The sequence below is a fragment of the Delphinus delphis genome, chromosome 12 (genome assembly GCF_949987515.2).
Source record: "Delphinus delphis chromosome 12, mDelDel1.2, whole genome shotgun sequence".
Classification (NCBI taxonomy): domain Eukaryota; kingdom Metazoa; phylum Chordata; class Mammalia; order Artiodactyla; family Delphinidae; genus Delphinus; species Delphinus delphis.
In genome coordinates, this window is record NC_082694.2 from 83,868,336 (window position 1) to 83,887,040 (window position 18,705).

General features: G+C 44.2%; 1 protein-coding gene across 1 annotated transcript in view; it reads left to right on the forward strand.

Annotated features, from left to right (window-relative positions):
- MBOAT2 (membrane bound O-acyltransferase domain containing 2) overlaps positions 1-18,705 on the forward strand; it is a 113,765-nt gene that overhangs the window by 20,458 nt on the left and 74,602 nt on the right. The window lies entirely within an intron of this gene.

Consider the following 18,705-nt stretch of genomic DNA (forward strand, 5'->3'; position numbering starts at 1 on the left):
AAATATTTATTCACTAGGGTAGACTGGAAGCTCTTGGGGGAAGGAGCTCTTCATTATCTCTTGAATCTCCAATGCTAGACTAGCTAGTGTTGGCTTGTAGCAGTCAGTGAATGGATATTTGTTTGAGAAGAAGAATGGCTTACTGGAAGGAACGTGGGTTTTGGAGTCAGAAGAAGGGAATCTGCTTTAAATTCTTTTTAGACCAAGGAGGAGATAAGAAAGAGTGAATACCAAGAAAGGAAAGTGGACTAATATATATATATTTAAGATTTTTAACAATAGTAGTTGAAACAATTTCTGCTTCATCAAAGAAAGTAGCTAAACAAAAGAGCACACACCCAAAATGTTTCAGTTTATCTAGGTTTCACTAGGTTTCTTTTCTTCACATTCATAGGTGGTGGTAAAGAAGTTAGGCTCCTGCAGAGTGACGGATAGTTTACACATGTTAGAATGTGTTTCTAGTTAAAAAGTAAGGACAGGGACTTCCCTGGTGGCGTAGTGGTTAAGAATCCTCCTGCCAATGCAGGGGACACGGGTGTGAGCCCTGGTCTGGGAGGATCCCACATGCCGCAGAGCAACTAAGCCCGTGAGCCGCAACTGCTGAGCCCGTGAGCCACAGCTACTGAGCCCGTGCCCTAGAGCCCGTGCTCCGCAACAAGAGAATCCACTGCAATGAGAAGCGCACGCACCACAATGAAGAGTAGCCCCCGCTCACCGCAACTAGAAAAAGCCCGCGCAGCAACGAAGACCCAACGCAGCCAAAAATAAATTAATAAATAAATTTATTTTTAAAAAAAGTAAGGACAAAGTAGGAGAAATAATTATTGAAATACACAGTGAGGTCTTTTTTGATATATCCCAATATGAACAGTAAGTGAATGTTTTATGGGAAGGTGTGCATATGTTCACAGAGTTTAAGAAGAGGGCAGATGTCACTAGTAGACAGTCGTTAGCCCTTTCCTGTCTGCCTCCCCGCTCAGGTGTCCTTGAATCCAAGCTCCTTGTCGTCCTTAGCGATGCTTTAGCTTTAGCGGTTTCTGTGCCCTGACAGCATTGTCACATACTCTTCCGACGGCGCGTGGTGGCACGGTGAAGTCTGTAACGATGTTGGTGCTCCTTTTTCACTGTGGCGAATATTACCTGCATTAGCTCTGACAGAGACAGCCTTTCTCTTTCTTTACCCTGGGGCTTCCTTGGGCTTCTGCAGTCATGATTTCACTTGCAGATTAAAATGTCAAATGGCACATTCTCAAGACTAGGTTTGGTCTTCAACATCCGGGCAAGCGCGCCTCCCCATGGCTGCAGGGGGAATGGGTGCCACCCCTGCCTCCTCGGGATGTCCCTGGAGCACACCACCTGCGCGGGTCCTGGACACGCCAGGCGCTTTCAGCCCCGTAGTCAGAATTAGCGCTTGTGTATTGGAAAATAGTAGTTTTCGGAGCTCCTGTTTTTAAAATGGGGAGGAGAGCGACTATTTTCCAGGTCATTGGGAGTGTTATTTAGTTAATGGAGGATGTAAGATGCCTCGCACGTTCTAACTGCTCAACGAACGACGTTTCGGAATACGGGCAGATGGAGTGACATCACCGGCATGTGGTGAGCGCCCGCCTGTGCTGGCACGCGCTGTTCATTCTCATCGCTCCATCCACCCCACTGCTCCTCATGACCGCGCCCCGATGCTCTGGCTGCAGACAGACAGACGGCAGGGCCACAGCTGCCTGGTGCCTCCCCGGCCTCCTGGCTGGTGAGTTGGCAGGACTTGGAGTAGAACCCAGAGCTGGTGACACTTGTGCAGTGTGGCTTCCACTGCTATGTGCACACGGGCCAGTAAGTGCTTTTGATAGTCAGTTACTTCCGAAATGGGGGAGGGGGGATAAATTAGGAGGTTGGGATTAACACATACACACTCCTATATAAAACAGATAACCAGCAAGGACCTAATGTGTAACACAGGGAACTATACTCAACATTCTGTAATAACCTATGAGGGAAAAGAGTCTGACAAAGGATATCTAGCTATGTATCTATATAAAACTGAATCACTGTGCTGTACACCTGAAACTAACGTGACATTGTAAATCAACTATACTTCAATAAAGTAAAAAAAAAGTATATCATGGAAAGGTTTTTTTGTGTGTGTGTGGATTTACTATTGAGTGGATAACTTTTTTAGAATTATGGGTTTGTTTGGTAAATCACTTCTAGTAGGACACAGAATGGGACCCTTAAAAACTGATCATTTTTGTTGGCAGTTAAATGGGAAAGGAAACTATTTTCTTTGTTTTGTGGGCTGGGGAGCGTAAGATTTTAATGGTCATTGTTTCTCCTTTGGGAGGAAAAAAACTTCCAAAGACTTAGTTTTAGGCAGAGAAGCAGGCAAAGTTTAAAACTCTTTAAAGATAATTTTCTGTCATTTAAATTTGCTATTTAAAAGTTTTCTTTATATAAAAATTTTTTGTTATTAAAATTAACAATACTTGCCCGTTGTAGAAATTTGGAAGGTATATTATTAACATAAAATTTGGGGCTTCCCTGGTGGCGCAGTGGTTGAGAGTCCGCCTGCCGATGCAGGGGACACGGGTTCACGCCCCGGTCCGGGAAGGTCGCACATGCCGCGGAGCGGCTGGGCCCGTGAGCCATGGCCGCTGAGCCTGCGCGTCTGGAGCCTGTGCTCCGCAACGGGAGAGGCCACAACAGTGAGAGGCCCGCGTACCGCAAAAAAAAAAAAAAAAAAAAAAAAAATTGAATTCCACACCCTTAGGGATAACATCTGCACTTCGAGAATTTATCTTTCTCCCCTTGGATAATGGTCTTCTGGAGCCTTTCACTTTCCATCTCAAATGTGGGGTGACTGCTCCCCTGGCCTACTGCACAGTTTGCATTCTTCAGCTTCCTTTTACTGTACCTATGAGCCAAACTCATTATTTCTGAATCCTTGCCTTCTTTCTTGGTTTAGACTTTTATTTTTGCTGAAGGGCATCTCCAAGTAACTTCCCAAGAAAGACTACATGGAAAGTAAGTTTTCTGCCTCTTTATATATTTGAAATTATCTTCATGCAACTTTAGGTTGAAAATATCTTTCCCTTATAACTTTCAAGATATCGTGCCATTATCTTTCAGCGTGTAGTATTGTTGATGAGAAGTCTGATGCTAGTCTAATTCTCTTAACGAGTAGTTGACCTGATTTTCTTTCTTGAAGAGTAGTAGTAGGATCTTCCGTGTTCCTTGATGTTCTTAAATTTCACATTGTGTCTGTGTGTCTGTGGGCCCCAGTCGTTGTGGTGCGTGGGCTCAGTAGTTGTGGTGCACAGGCCTAGTTGCTCTGTGGCACGTGGGATCTTCCTGGACCAGGGATCGGTCCCATGTCCCCTGCATTGGCAGGTGGACTCTCAACCACTGCACCGCCAGGGAAGCCCCTTTTAATTAACTTTTAATTTTAGGACTCTTTTAATTTACAGAGAGTTGTGAAGATAGACGGAAAGTTCCCATATAACCCACATTCACTTTTTCCTGTTGTTAATGTGTTACATTAGGATGGTCTTTTATCACAATTGTCCTTATCAGGGTGCCAGTGTGGTCAGCTTCTGGTGAGGCCTCTCTCCCTGGCTTGCAGATGGCTGCCTTTTTGCTGTGTGTTCATGTGGACTTTTTTTGGTGTGTGTGTGTGTCTGGGGAGGGAGAAGGGCAGGAGCTCCCTCTCTGGTGTCTGTTCTTATAAGGGCACTAATCCCATCCTGAGGGCCCTGCCCTTATGACCTGATTACATCTCAAAGGTTCCATCTCCAAATTCCATCACATTGGGGGTTAGGGCTTCAGTGTATGGATTGGGGGGATACAAATATTCAGTCCATAGCAAGGTCCTTCCTGTGACCCAGGACCCTGTGCAGGATATTCCCATTTACATTTAGTTGTCAATGTTTCTTGGGTTCCTCCGGACTGACAGTTTCTTAGACTTCCCTTGTTTTAGGTGACCTGATAGCTTTGAGAGTCATCAGGGATTTTGTAGAAAGCTCCTCAGGTGGGGTTTGTCCAAAGTTTTCCTCACGACTAGTCTGGCTGGTGGATGTCTGGGAAGCAGAGAACAGAGGTGCAGTGTCACTTCCGTCACGTCATAACCAGGGCATGTCTTTCAACCTGACCTAGCGCTGTTGATGTCAGCCTTGTCACCTGGCTGAGATGACGCTCGTCGGGGCTCTCCATGGATGCTGCTCTTTTCTACGCTGCCTCTCCACAGTGTCCTCCGGAAGAGGGCATCTGGGCAGCCCGCACGTGGGGGCAGGCCATCTGCCGAGCTGAACAGAGGAACGAGCTCATCTGGTTTCCTTTCGGCTTGTTAGTGCGTGGAGCGCTAGAGGAGAGCCAGGCGGAGCAGAATGTGGCGTGCGAGCAGCGGCTTTGCTCGGGGGCTCCTGGGGGAAGGGGCTGCCGTGACTTACTGGTGAGGGATGTATGTGAGGGAGAGGAGTCTGGGGCGACGCCTGTCCTGCGTGGTTGGCCTAAGCAGCAGGTCAACGATGGGGGCTCCGGGGGCGATGTGGCTTTTGGAGTGTGGGAAGGGAACGATAGAGAGTCTCCTTTGGCCGTGTTAAGCTTAGGGAGCCTGTTAGACTTGAAGAAGGAATGCTGAGTAGACCATTGACTGTGAGTCTGGAGTTCAGGATGGAGGGCAGGGCTCAGGACACAATTCAATAATTCCATTGTGCTTTCAGACTAAGACTTTGGTTTGGTAGAATAAAGAGCCTGTGGTAGTTTGATCAGAATGATGAGAAAAATTAAAGTCAAACAAATGTCCTTTCTGAGCGCGTCATGAACAAAAAGAAGAAATGATGATTTGGGTCAGCATCAGTAGCCCTGTGTCCCAGCTTTTATGGCCAGTTGAGCAGTGGGAAATCCAGAATTTGATTCGGATGTCTTAGTTTTTTCCCCGAGGAACTGTGTGCATATATCTTGGGGGTCTGGGAGACAGCCAGTGTGCAGGGCATTACATCTCCTCCTCCTTAGAGGGAAGCCAGGCAGGAGTGGGAGGCCTCCCGCAAGCTGGATTTTGACGCGGCCACGGCTGTGTCTTTTGTCTTCTCTCAGGCAGAACGCCAGCCCTGTGGCCCCTTCTGGATCCCTCCTGCTTGCGTTCCCTCTCCTGTGACCAGTGCGGGTGACCGGCTTTCCTGTCTTGGTTCCTCTCCTGGTGATGATGAAGAGAGGAGACTGAGGGATTTATATTATTTGGTGCCATAATAGGACTTTCTAAAGGTCTTTGACAGTTACACATCAAATGACGTAACATTTGACCAGCGGTACTGATGGCTTAAGTGTTAAGTTGCTATATACGTAGAAGGTGGTCCATTATCACTTAGAAAATGGAGTAAGTGAAGAATTTGGGGGAAGTTATAGTGCTTTCTTTTTTCCTTTTCTCCCCCAAAGCTCTTTACTTGTTTTTAGATCCCTTTTGTACCAGTACGTCTTCCCTTTTCTGGGGAGTATTTATAAAAATCAGATTTGCAGGAGATTGTGTACCAGTACCACGTGCTCTCAGAGGATGGTGAAACCCTCCTTCATGCTTCCAGCTTCAGGAGAACCTTTCCAACCTCCCTGGGTGCCCCTCTTAGGGTTCATCCAGGAGAGGAGTGATTTCCAGAGTTTGGGGTTTATCATTTCCTTGCTGTTCTTCATAGTGTTCACCACAAACGTGTGTATCTGTAACAGCATCCCGTTTAGTTTTGCTCAGTTTTGATTTTGACCTTTATGTAAATGATTCATACTGTGTGTTTTCTTCTGAGTCTTGCTTTTTCCATCAGGTTATGTTTATTTACATTGGTGGCTGTAGCTGTGCTTCGTACATTTTCACTCTGGACTAGTGTGAATATACTCTCACTTGTTTGTGTTCTCCTGTCCAAGGACGTTTGCATGGTTTCCGGTTTCTTACCGTATAAACAATGCTGCACTGGACGTTCTTGTTCATGTGTCCTTGTCACATGTGCAAGAGATTCTCTAAGTTTTGTCTCCCTACTGGTGGCCTTATGGTCATGGAGATTGTATCTTTAACTTACTAAACAATGGCAAAATGTTTTCCAGAGTGGTTATATCAGAATACAGTCCCACCGACCGTGTATTAAAAGTTCTTTTCTTCCTCATCCACACCAGCACCTGGCTCCTATTGTTACCAGGTTAAGAAATTTTGGCCAGTCTTGTGGGTATGAAAAGATCTTTTGTGATTTCCATTTTCATTTTTCCTGAACGAGTGAGGTTAGTGTGTTTTCATATAGCTCCTGGCCATTTGTATTTCCTCTTCTGTGAAATGCTTAGTCCTGTCTTTTGCCTGTTTTTAAATTGGGTAGTTTGTCTTTCTCATCTTGATTTTTACAGGTTCTCTCTGTTTTGGATTTGAATTATTTCTCCATTATATGTGTTGTAAAATATCTTTTCCCAGTTTGTAGCTTGATTTTCCATTTTCCTTACGGTGTCTTTCAATGAAGACATTCTCGATTATTTATTTATTTTAAAAAGTAATTTTAAAAATTAAAACATTGTGATAACATATATAAATATATAGAAGTTACCATCTTAACCACTTTTAACTGTACGATTCGGTAGCGTTAAGTATATTCACATCATTGTGTGACAGAGCTCCAGAACTTTTTCATCTCGTGAAATGGGAACTGTATACCCATTAAACAACTCTCTGGTTCCCCTCTCCTCCAGCCCCTGGTAACCACTATTTTGCTCTCTGTTTCTACGAGTGTGACTATTCTAGATACTTCCTGTAAGTGGAGCTCCCCTCATGGGGTCTGAACCAGCTGACCAGCTAGGCAGACCACGTCAGGTCAAGGATCAGAAGTATGTCTCATGTTTGTTTGGGGGTTTTTGGTATATTTCATAATCTAGAAGTGTAGATAGAGGGTATTCTTATTTTCATATTAAGAAGCTATTGCATAAAGAGGTAATGAATGCCAGAGACTACCTGGTCAGGGCCAGAGCAGGGATTTGTGTCTATGGTTTATTAGGTAGTTATGAGCCGCTTACTTTAGACCTGCAGCCATAGGCCTGCTGTGATGCGCTTGGTGCCGTTCACCATGGTCCCGCTTCTGTGCTCTTTGATACGTGTAGTTCCCAGCAAACTAGTTGCATCTCGATTGCCTTTTCCTTTGAGGGGAAACTTTATTAAAGTCAGTCGTTCACAAACTTGACTACTTTAACTTTCATTAGTAATACGTACTTGTGACACATCTCAAGAGACTCCCCTCCTATAAGTCGAAATCGCTGCCTTTGATGAATTAATTATGTGACTTTATCAGCTCTGTGGTGCTGCTTAATATTCACCTTGGAGTTGGTGTAAATATTTGATAATCTGTGTTGTACAGATGGTCTGCCAGCTGTGGCTTCCCTCCTAGCCCGAGAGCAGAAACTTGTTAGCAGTTTGCTGGGGCAGTCAGTGTATCAGACTGGTGGAGTCTGGCCTTCCAGGACAGCCTATGTGGCAGGACCCAGGTGGATCTCTTGTGATTGACTTACCACATGACACTGCAGAGTTTGCAGGTCAAATTCTTACTGTGATTTAGATCCAAGAATTACTTTTTAGCTCCTGCTTAGTGTTCAAATAACATCAAGCAATAGGAAGAAGAGATGACACATAAATTTGGAATAATATGGAGATCAGAATAAGGTAAAACAAAATATGAGTTTGCAGGTGTTTAACACACATGTGTCACGTGCTGGTCATATGTCAGAAACAGATGCTGAGGAATACAGTAAACGAAATAGACGAAAATCCCTGTTCTCATGAAATGTACATTCTAGTGATTATCTTAATGATTTACTATAGGATAATTCAAGCTACATGACATTAACAGGCATAATGATCAATTGTGATTTTCTGGGTAGCAGTGTCTGAAACCTTTAAAAGTTCTAAAAAAAAAAAAAGGAATTAAACATGCTTACATTGGCTCATTCAGATAATGTGTTGTTTAAATGCTTAATGGCTAAATATTCCAATGGCAAGGTGTTCAGACCCCAAGGTAATCATTAAAAGTTAATACTTTTTATGTTGACATGATTGTTATTGAAAGTGTACTATTTTTGATGGGAGGCAATGTAATTTCAAAATCAAGTCAACATATTTGTAAGTTGATATTGTATTGAACTGAAATCTGATGATAATGAGGTAACCCAGGAGAAAAGTGAGTCTTTTGCATCATTTGAAGCCTGTGTAATTAATAGGATAGCGAAAATTGACTTTTTTTTTTTTTTTTTTAATAGGGTGGGTGCTTTTTACCCAGTAGCACCTAGGCCCCTGGATATGAATGCTTTCAAGTTAAGTCACTATTCTTATTTGGACTAAAGCTTCTAATAGTCATAGCAGAAATGAATGAACGAATGGGTATTAGAAATATAATAAATAAGTAAACAGATTTACAAGATACTTTGAGATAGTGATGAGTACTGTAAAGTCAGTAAAATGAGATATAGTAGATGTTAAAAAATGATTGGGATGCTGCTTTAGCTTGCAAGATACATGGACCTTTTGAAGACATGATGTTTGAGTTCTGATGTGAAGGGTGAAGTGTCTGCATTTTGTGCATTCCAGGTATGGGGGCCTGGGGAGGCTTGGGCCTTGAGGCGGAGGTGCGTGTGGTGTGTTAGGGAAGATCCCGCGTTGAAAGGTAGCCAGTGAGAGAAATAGTGGTAGATGAGGCTAGAAAGGGGGCCTGGCTCTTTGAGGGCAGAGTAAGGAGTTAAGATGTTATGTTGACCATGATGGGCAGTCTGCTGGATGGAGTGTTTTTTTAAAGAGGAGGACTGACATGGTCACATGACTGTAGTGTGGTGCCCAACTTGGAGAGGCAAGAGGGGACATAGGGAGCCCCTGTGGGCTTGGGCGTCCAGGCAAGAAGAGATGGCAGCAGTGGAGATGGAGACAGGGCATGCATGGCACATGCAATATGGAGACAGAGCTAAAAGGACTTAGGGACGGATTTGACGTGGAAGGTGTTAAGAGTGTGTGCTTGCTGGGTGTTCGGTTGAGCCACTGAATTTGTGCTGGTGCACTGGCTGAGATAGGTAGATTTGGGGGAGAAGTTGCCTGGATGACTAAGTACCCTTTTGACTGCAGCGAGTTTAGGATACTTATCATTGTTCAAGGAGGTGGCGAGTCTGAAGCTCCGTGGAGAGATCAAGATTAAAATTACAAAGTTAGGTGTCAGCAGTGTAGACATGAATTCCTGGGAGAGGATGGAATCTTCAGTTTCCTCCTTTAAGTTGAGGAAGTCGGACCGCATGGTCTTTCCTTCTTTCTGAAAATCAGACATTTATTGAGTCACAGAAGCTGTCTGTGAGAAACTTGAAGTGATGGGAATTTTCACTAAAATTCTTTTAGCTTTTTAAACCGTGAAAGTGACGAATGGGAAGGAAATACAGGCGTTTAAGTATTCCACATCTGTATTCCTTCCAAAATTGCTTGTCAATTGCTTGTCCACAAAGCAGGATATATAACTGAAATGAAATATCTTTCCAAAAGCAAAGGTAATCTCAATCACATTGTTAAGGTTTGCAGTTAAACCCAAATGATGGTCAATGTGGATTTATTTTTATTAAAAAATTTAAACAGCTTTATTGAGGTATAATTGACGTACAATAAAATGTGCCTTTTTAGAGTGTACAATTGAATGTTTTGACACATGCATCCATCCGTAAAACCACCACTGCAATAAAGATAACGCACGTCTCCATCACCCCAGAGTCTCCCTGTGTCCCCTAGTAATACCTGTCTCTTGCTTCTCCCTGCCCCGCATCCCCAGGCAACCGCGGATCTGCTTTTTGTCATTATGGATTAGTTTGCATTTTCTAGAAATTTGTACAAATAGAATTGCACTCTTCATTTTTCTGAATTCTTTTACTCAGTTTAATTATTTTGAGATTCATCTATGTTGTGAGTGTCACAAAAGTTCATTCCTTTTTCTTGCTAAGTAATATCCTCTCTGTGGATGTACTAGCATTTGTTTATTGCATCATTGTGAATTTAGACTCCTTTTCCTTTTTCCCTTTAGTAAGTCTTCTGATTTGCTAATATTATTTGTAACCACCTAAGAGATAAATATTGAGTCTCTCTCTTTCACCACAAATGCTCCTAATAAAAGGGGAGATGGTTCCTTGTTCTTATATTTATTTCCCCTTTATCCTTTTTAGGAATGAGCTCCTCAGTCATTTGTCGGAGTACGTTTGACAAGTGGTGTTGATGCGAAGCAGATCAGCCCTTGTTTTGTGTCTGTGCTCTGTGTGATATTTTGGGATGTGTGTATGGTGAGTTTATTTTATCTGGGTTCAGCTTATTTCCGCAGATTGCCTTTACTTGAGTTTCATAATCTAGCAGTTGTGGATGCAATGAATCTAGCACCTTTTAATTTTCCAAGCAGTTAGAAATAAATTCCTTCTTCGTTCATAGGAATCTTGTATAGATGGCAAGACTGAAATTAAATAACCTCTCATTAACCTCGTAGGTAAGAGGTGTGTCCTTTTAATCTCTGGTGTCTTGATTGAATCACTTGCTTTCTGCTTCTGTTTCGGTGCCTTTGAGAAAGCTTACTACTTTTTGGTTTCTGTGGATGATCTGAGAATACACTTCAGGATCTGTCAGAGCCGGGAGTCTGGCTCTTTTTAACGTCGTCAAATTTAGCACAGAGTAGGAGGTTAGGGGATGTCTGGGCTCTCACTTTGCAGCTCTCTGTGCTGTTGTCTGGGAAGGAAGAGGAGGGAAAGTTGTATCTAAGGGCCGGCCCTGTCCTGGTGGACACGGGGCTTTGCGGGCTAAACCCAGTGTGCTTTGTTTATGTGGGATTCGGGTAGGCAGTTGCCATGTAATTCAGGAGGCAGGATGGAGCCCCAAGAGGCGTGCCCTCTGCCTCCCAACCTGCCTGGCAGCCACCGTTGTTATAGCTCGTTTGTGTGTCTTCTTGCCCACCTCTGAGTTTTATGAGTGCAGAATCTCCCATGTCTGTGCTTTCTTCTACCTAAATAGCGTTTACAGAATGTTGAGGAGAATGCATACTTACGCTTACATATTTATTTTTTATTTCTTGTTACGGAGTTTCTAATTGGAGCAATTATTATTAAGGCCTTAAGTCTCTAAGGAAGAAGATAAGGTATGAGCTGGTATATTCATAATACTCTATACTATTTAGGCAAACTCTTGAAGCATATTTTTTTCCTCCACTCTTTCAGTAAATTAAAAGCACAGATGGAGCCAGGCACTGCAGTCTGGGATGGGTAGGGATTCATAGATGAATAAAATTTGTTCCCAAGCCCTGAGAAGTTCACAGCCTAGAGGGAAAGTCAGACTAATAGTCCAGTAAGTGACAAGTGCTGTATAGAACTGATTTAAAAAGTGTTCTGGAAGCCCCAAAGTATGAGTACAGGTTCCATAGTTTCTATTCGAGGAGAGGGGTGATCCCGTTAACTAAGATACGGGTCCTTGGAGGAAACAAGCCAATTGGGTAGAATGGTAAGATAGACGAGGATGCAGTGAAGAATTCTGTTCATGTGTCCAATTTGAATTTTGTGCAGAATGTTATTCTTCTGGCGAATCTGTAGATTTCCATGGCAGTTTATAAAGACTTGTTTCCCAGAGTTTTGGTTGGGATTCACTTTTACTATTTATGGGGAGGTTGTGGTTGTTGAATTAAATGAGTTTAATTTACCAATGTTGCTTCTAGTAGGAGTGGAGTTTAATTTACCCTATGCTTGAAAGAATGGTTTTTGTGTGGCAGTGGCCTAATCGTGTTTGAAAATGCTTATATGCTGTAGGACCTGGCTGCCGTTGTGTTAAATTTAGGAGGATGAAGCTAGCAATGCAGACTCAGTGTAGGGAGATGAGATAATTACAATCTTAAATCCTGGTGCCCAATTTTTGGTTTGGAAATTTGAAAAGAAGCATGAATTACTTTATTTATTTAAAGAATCAATTTTATTTATTTATTTTTGGCTGCATTGGGTCTTCGTTGCTGCGCGCAGGCTTTCTCTAGCTGCGGCGAGCGGGGGCTACTTTTCATTGCAGTGCGTGGGCTTCTCATTGCGGTGGCTTCTCTTGTTGCGGAGCACGGGCTCTAAGCGTGCGGGCTTCAGTAGCTGTGGCACGTGGGCTCAGTAGTTGGGGCCCGCGGGCTCTAGAGCGCAGGCTTAGTAGTTGTGGCATATGGGCTTAGTTGCTCTGCGGCATGTGGGATCTTTCCAGAGCAGGGATCGAACCCGTGTCCTCTGCTTTGGCAGACGGATTCCCAACCACTGCACCACCAGGGAAGTCCCAGCATGAATTACTTTTAAAACATTTATTTGGGGGTAGATAATACATGTCCATGGTGCAAAATAAAAAGCTGGACAGGGCTGTACGATGACAAATAAGTCTCCCTTTACCTCTGTCCTGTACCCTGAAGGGCAGCCACTCTTACCAGTTACTGGGGTTTCCTTCCAGAGAATGGTGTGGTAGAGACTGCTAGCTCTTCCCCAGAAGTCAGTTTTTTTCCTGTCCTGGCACGTTTCCTGGTCAGCCTTGTAGGGGGGCGGGCTCTGTGACCAGCTCTGTGTGTGAGTATGAGAGACAATGATCCGCGTCCCATTTTCAGGCGAGGGCTCTTCAGAAACAAGTGTGCCTTTTCCATCCTCTCACGTTTCCCTTCCGAAGGCCGGATGCAGCCATGATGAGGTTCTGGGTGATGGCATCACAAGACGGAGCCAGGACCCCGAAATCATCTGCGCAGGACGGCTGCCCACTGCCCAGGAATATCTGCTCTAGACTGTTACCTGAACCTCAGTTTTGTTAGAGCCATTGCGTACTTTTTTGTGTGTCTGTTTATTACAGACACCTAATGTTACCACAGCTATTACATAAAGTTTAACAAAAAATTAAAAAGCCAATATCTCTGTAACCACCCTGGGCAAGAAACAGATGATCGCCTGCACACAAAAGCCCGCTGTATGCCTCTCACTGTGACCTCTTCCCTTCCTCCGTAGATTATCACTTTGCTGACTTCAGCGATATTCATTTCATGCTCTTTATAGTTTTACCACTCATGTGGGCATCCCCAAACAGTATGGTTTATTGCTTGTTTGGGGGAACTTTTTATAAACATATGTTTTTATGTTGTATGTGTTCCTCTGAGTTAAATTCAAGAGACGTATGGCTTCTTTCACACAGCGTTGTGTGTTGAGTTTAGTCCATATGCTGTAAGAAGCTGTAATTTTTCATTTTCATTGTTCTGTGTGTTGCCTGTTGTATGAATACACCACCATATATTTAGCCGTTTTACTGTTAATGGGCACTGGGTGTTTTCTAGCATATGGCTATTATGAACAGCACAGTTTTGAACATTCTTGAACATGTCTCCTGATCCCCATGTTATACCTCTAAGTAGTGGAGTGGCTGAGTCCTAGGGTGTAAATATCTTTAGTCCTGTAAGAAGGTGCTGAGCTGTTTCCCCAGGTGGTTGTGTTAGCGTGTGTGAGATCCCATTGCTCCACACCATGGTCTACTTGGTATTGTCAGACTTAAAAAGTTTGTCAGTCTGGTCGATACATAATGGTATCTTATATGGATTTAATTTATATTATTTCCTGAAGATACGAGTGGTTCTTTGCCTTGCCTTTGGGCCCCCTTGTATCTACTTGACTTTGAGGTTGGTTGATGAGGACACATTTCTCAAACATAAAGCACACGAGTTTTGCCTGCGGAATTAAAAAAAAGAATTCAAGGTTCTGTTTCAGACCAGGGGAATAAGAATTCTGGGGCTAGTATTCAAAACTCTATTTCTAATCAGCTATGCAGGTGGTTATTACACAGCTGGACTTACACTGGTGGATGCAAGCACAGTGCTGACGATGCTAAAGGTTGTATCTGTGGGGCCTTGAGAACCCCTAGGATCCTTGGCCACGGGCTGTGTGCCTCATTCCCCCAGCTCCGCCCATGCAGGGTCTCCCAGAGACTGCCTGTTTACCTTAGCAGCCACTGGCTAAGAATGTAAGTGTGCTACCCAAAAGCCATTTATACTGATAGAAAAGTAACATTAGATGTAATCTATGTTCCATTGATAGAGATATGGAGGCAGCAGCTGATTTGGGGGTACTTCTGTTAATTTGTTGAGTATTGCACTTCATCTTTTTAAAATTTTATTGAAGTATAGTTGATTTACAATGTTGTGTTAATTTCTGCTATACAGCAAAGTGATTCAGTTATACATATATATATATACACATTCTTTTTCATATTCTTTTCCATTGTGGTTTAACACGAGGTATTGAATATAGTTCCTGTGCTGTACAGTAGGACATTGTTGTTTATCGATCCTATATATAACAGTTTGCATCTGCTAATCCCAAACTCCCCTCGCCCCCTTGGCAACCACACGTCTGTTTCGTAGATAAGTTCACTTGTCATATTTTAGATTCCACATATAAGTGATATCATATGGTATTTGTTCGTCTTGAGCTGCCTTGAAATTTAAGTTTTTTCACTCTCAACTTATTATAAGCCAGTTGTTGGCTTATTATAGAATGCTTGGCTCTGATGTGGCGGTAATGAACTGTCACATGGCATGTGTGGCAGTTTATACAGTTTTTCATAAGAGGTGTAGCTGTTGGTTTGGTATGTCCGTGGAAGGAGGTGAGCTGACAAGCCTCCGATGTCACTGTCGTGGACGCTTCCCTCCCTAAATGCTTTTGCAAATTTGTTTGGGGGTATTATTAATAATTTCTTTGAATATCCTTAAAAATAAGTGAATCTCGTTGCTGTTTCTTTGGAGTGGCATAAATTCCTGAGCAGCAGGCTTTCACCCTGCACGCCTGGACGCTGACTTAATTGTGAGGTTGAACCACGTCATTTGGTGTCGAAGAAAACTCTTCTCTCACCACCTCCTGTGGAACGTGCTCCTCAGAGGGCATCCTCTGGTTTGTCTACAACAGGTGCTTTCACAGGTACTTCTCTGTGCAACTTTTCACAAAAGTTAAATTTTTAATTAAAAAAATCTTAAATTAGCTAGATTTTATACCCTTGTTTCTTTCCGCTTCCTGCGCCCTGCCTCCCCTCCCACCCCCGCTCCCACATTTCTGGGGGCAGTTCTCTGAGGGTCCATCAGGTCACTTGTATAGGTGTATTTTCAACAAAATTGTGTTGAAGAAAAGAACATAAAGCCTTTTGGGTCTGTATTTCTTTCCATTTGGAAGAAAGCTTCTACGAAGGGTTGACCTGTAACAAACCAAAACAAATGTACGCAAGCTCAACGCGGCTTCCCTTTTATTGTGCGTATTAGGTGTGGGAAGTAGCCGATCGGCGGCCTTTTGTTAGCTAGGAGGGACACACTTTGCGGATCGCGAATTCTCTATATGGTCTTGTCTGTAGCAATCAGGTTGGACCTTCAGACCTCCTCTAGAAGTAGAGAGGCAGCCGTTGAACAGCCTAGACTCAGATCTGGGTTAGAGCCTGGGGTACTCACTTGTGTTGTAAGTGACCTTGAGCTGGCCGCGTAAACCCCGGGAAGTAGCACCTTGCTTCAAGGATTAAAGGCGGGAAGTCGTGGAAAGGGCCAGCCCGTGATGTGATGGATGTCCACGCCTCGTAGGTCTGTTAGTTCTCTCTTGCTCTATTTCCATCTGCAGTATGCATTTGCCTCCCCAGCCCTACCCCGCCCATGAAAGAATGACTAAGATATGGGAACGTTTTACCTTTAAGACCTTTCACAACAGCTATTTGTACATCTGGGTGTGTGCCCATTCTGGTGTTTCCTATGTAAAGTAACAGTCTGCATTTCCCCACCTGCATATCCTACAGGTTTTTTTTTCTTGATATGAATTGCTGCCCCCTCCTCCTCGAGTTGCCACCTTTGTCTGACTGGCCGAACCCTTCTTCTCCTTTGCAGCCCAGTCACAAGGCCCGGATTCCCGCTGTGCCTCTGGGTGCTCCCCCAGGCCAGGGTCTAAACTGCACCTGCTCCCGGGGCTCTCCCCTGGCACTTCAGTTGTGCCCTAGCTCTGCGTGCTTTCAGGGCAGGGTCCCGCGTCATGCATCTTGCGTCTCCTGCGCAGCTGTCCTGGCCGCTAGTGGGTAACGTGTGAATTATTCGTAGGCAGTATTAATTTGGACGGGTTACCTAAACACTGGGACTCGGCTTCCTCATCTGTGAAATGTGGCTTTCTGCTCTGGACATGCTCTCGCCAAGCTCACTGATAAAGGTGCAGTTGCCAAGGTAGGTGGCTTGTCTTGGATCTTGTGCCCTGTGACCTGACCGTGACCGTGGCCTCTTGAGCCTCCTCTGGCCCCGCCCACACACAGTGTGCCCGTTCTTGCTGCTGTGACTTGGCCCGGCTGTGACTTGCCTGCTGTGGGGTTCTGCCCTGGGCCCCCTTGTCTGTCCACAGCTCTCCTTCCGCCGTGTCCATCACTCCCAGACTCGCATCTGCTCTGCTGGCTCCAGACCCGCCTCGCAGATGTCGTCTGAGCGAGCGTGCTTGCCCCCTGCACACTCTCAAACTGAGCGTGCTCGAGGTGGGGGGGAGTCTTTCTCCCCTAGGACCCACGCCTCCCCGCATTGGTTCATGTCATCATCCACTGATGACTCACGGCCTTTCCTCTTCCTTCAGGCCCTGGTCCAGTGGCCAGTCCCAATGGCTCTGTGGCCTGAGTGTCCTTCGAGCTGGCTCCTTCCTCTCTGTCTCCTTGCCACTTGAGGCCCTCCTTTCTCAAGGAGGCTGGGACAGCAGCGGCCCGCACCCTGTTGCCACACACTCCTTGTTCTCGTCCTTCTTTTGTGAAAGCAGAGCTTGGGTCGCATGTTGTCGGTGTTTTTTGTTTTTTAAATTAATTAATTTTATTTTTGGCTGCATTGGGTCTTATTTGCTGGACGCGGGCTTTCTCTAGTTGCAGCGAGCTGGGGCTACTCTTGTTGCGGTGCTCGGGCTTCTCACTGTGGTGGCTTCTCTTGTTGCGGAGCACGGGCTCTAGGCGCACGGGCTTCAGTAGTTGTGGCACATGGTCTCAGTAGTTGTGGCTCGCGGGCTCTAGAGCGCAGGCTCAGTAGTTGTGGCGCACGGGCTTAGCTGCTCTGCGGCATGTAGGATCTTCCTGGACCAGGGCTGGAACCCATGTCCCCTGAATTTGGCAGGCGGATTCTTAACCACTGCACTACCAGGGAAGTGCTTGTCGGTGTTTTTTCATCACTTATGGGCTCCGCAGGACATGCAGAGCCCCCCTCTCTCTGAACCCACCCCCATCCTGACGTCATCTCCCGCTGTCCCCACTACACCCTGCTGCCTTGCATTTTCAAGCCGCAGTGCTTCCTTCACATTGGGGTTTTTTGTTTTTGTTTTGTTTTTGCTGAAAATGCCCTTTCTCTAATTTTGCGACACCGTGGTTCTCATACCTGGAGGATTACTGGGACCTGTGTTGTTCTTTTTGAATTATCGACTAATGCACCTGCCCCCAAAGATTTGGATTCAGTGTCTGGAGTGAGATCTGGTCTCATTTTCTGTAAGACGACAACGTTGAAATGGATGCTTACAAAGATACAAAATTCTGTATGTCAGTGGTTCTAGAATGCTTCTGTATTAGTTCACACTTTGTTTTATGTTAGACAAATAGGAAAAGAGAGAGAGAGGAGGAGGGAGAGGGAGGGAGCGACTCCTTGGATGTTAGTGGAGATCAGCTGTCATTAGGTCTTATGTCCCCAACTTTGTGACAGTCAGCCCTTCATGCTGTTTCCTTTGGGGTGTCCTCAAAGCACTTTCTGTATAGTCTTTAATAACTGAGTTGAAGTTCCTGGTGCGTGTGTTTGCTTTTATTTTTATTTATTTATTTATTTTAACATCTTTATTGGAGTATAATTGCTTTACAGTGGTGTGTTAGTTTCTGCTTTTAACAAAGTGAATCAGTTATACATATACATATGCTCCCATATCTCTTCCCTCTTGCGTCTCCCTGCTTTTTTCATTAGATTCTAAAGCCATCCAGGGCTAGCGCAGGGCTTATGCGTCTTTTGATTTCCCATGCTTTGCCCAGAGTAGATGCTCCGTACCTTTTTGTTTAGTTATGAGATATTTGAAAGTTTTTAAACTGTAAGAAGTTTTGTAGATGTGAGTAGTTATTAATGTCAATATTCATTTTTCTGGTATATCTACTTTTTGCTTAATTAAAAAAATATTGTTGGAACCCTTTAGGAGAGAAAAAGTGCTTAGAACCTGTTGGAATGACATTTTGCTTGTATTAAGTCTAGCTGTTTCGAAGAACAATGGTCTCTCAGACAATGTACAACAATGTTCAACTGTTCTTCTCCTTGTAATGCAAGAAAAAGCACATAGTTGTCTGTGTCTTTAGGCAGAGATATCTCTGTGGATCTGTGGCAGCATCGACATGTAGGTGGTGTGATTTGTTCCTAATTTAGGTCCCTGCAACAGTGATCTTGTTGTTGTTAAATGTGTTTCTTACAAGTTCCGAATGTCAAACGTATTTTTCTTGTATTTGTAGATTCTAAGGCATGTGTACCTTAACGTTCTGTGAGAATCTACTTCATAAGAGATAGAAATGCAGGTTTTTCTTGAGTCTTTAAATACCACAGGAGAGTCTTATTTGTAGTTTTTTATTTTATCATTTTGCAAAGGCAAAAGTAATGTTAAGGGAGAGAAAAGAGCGGCTGCACTATTACCAGCTTGTATGCATTCCTGAAAATTGAGAACGAT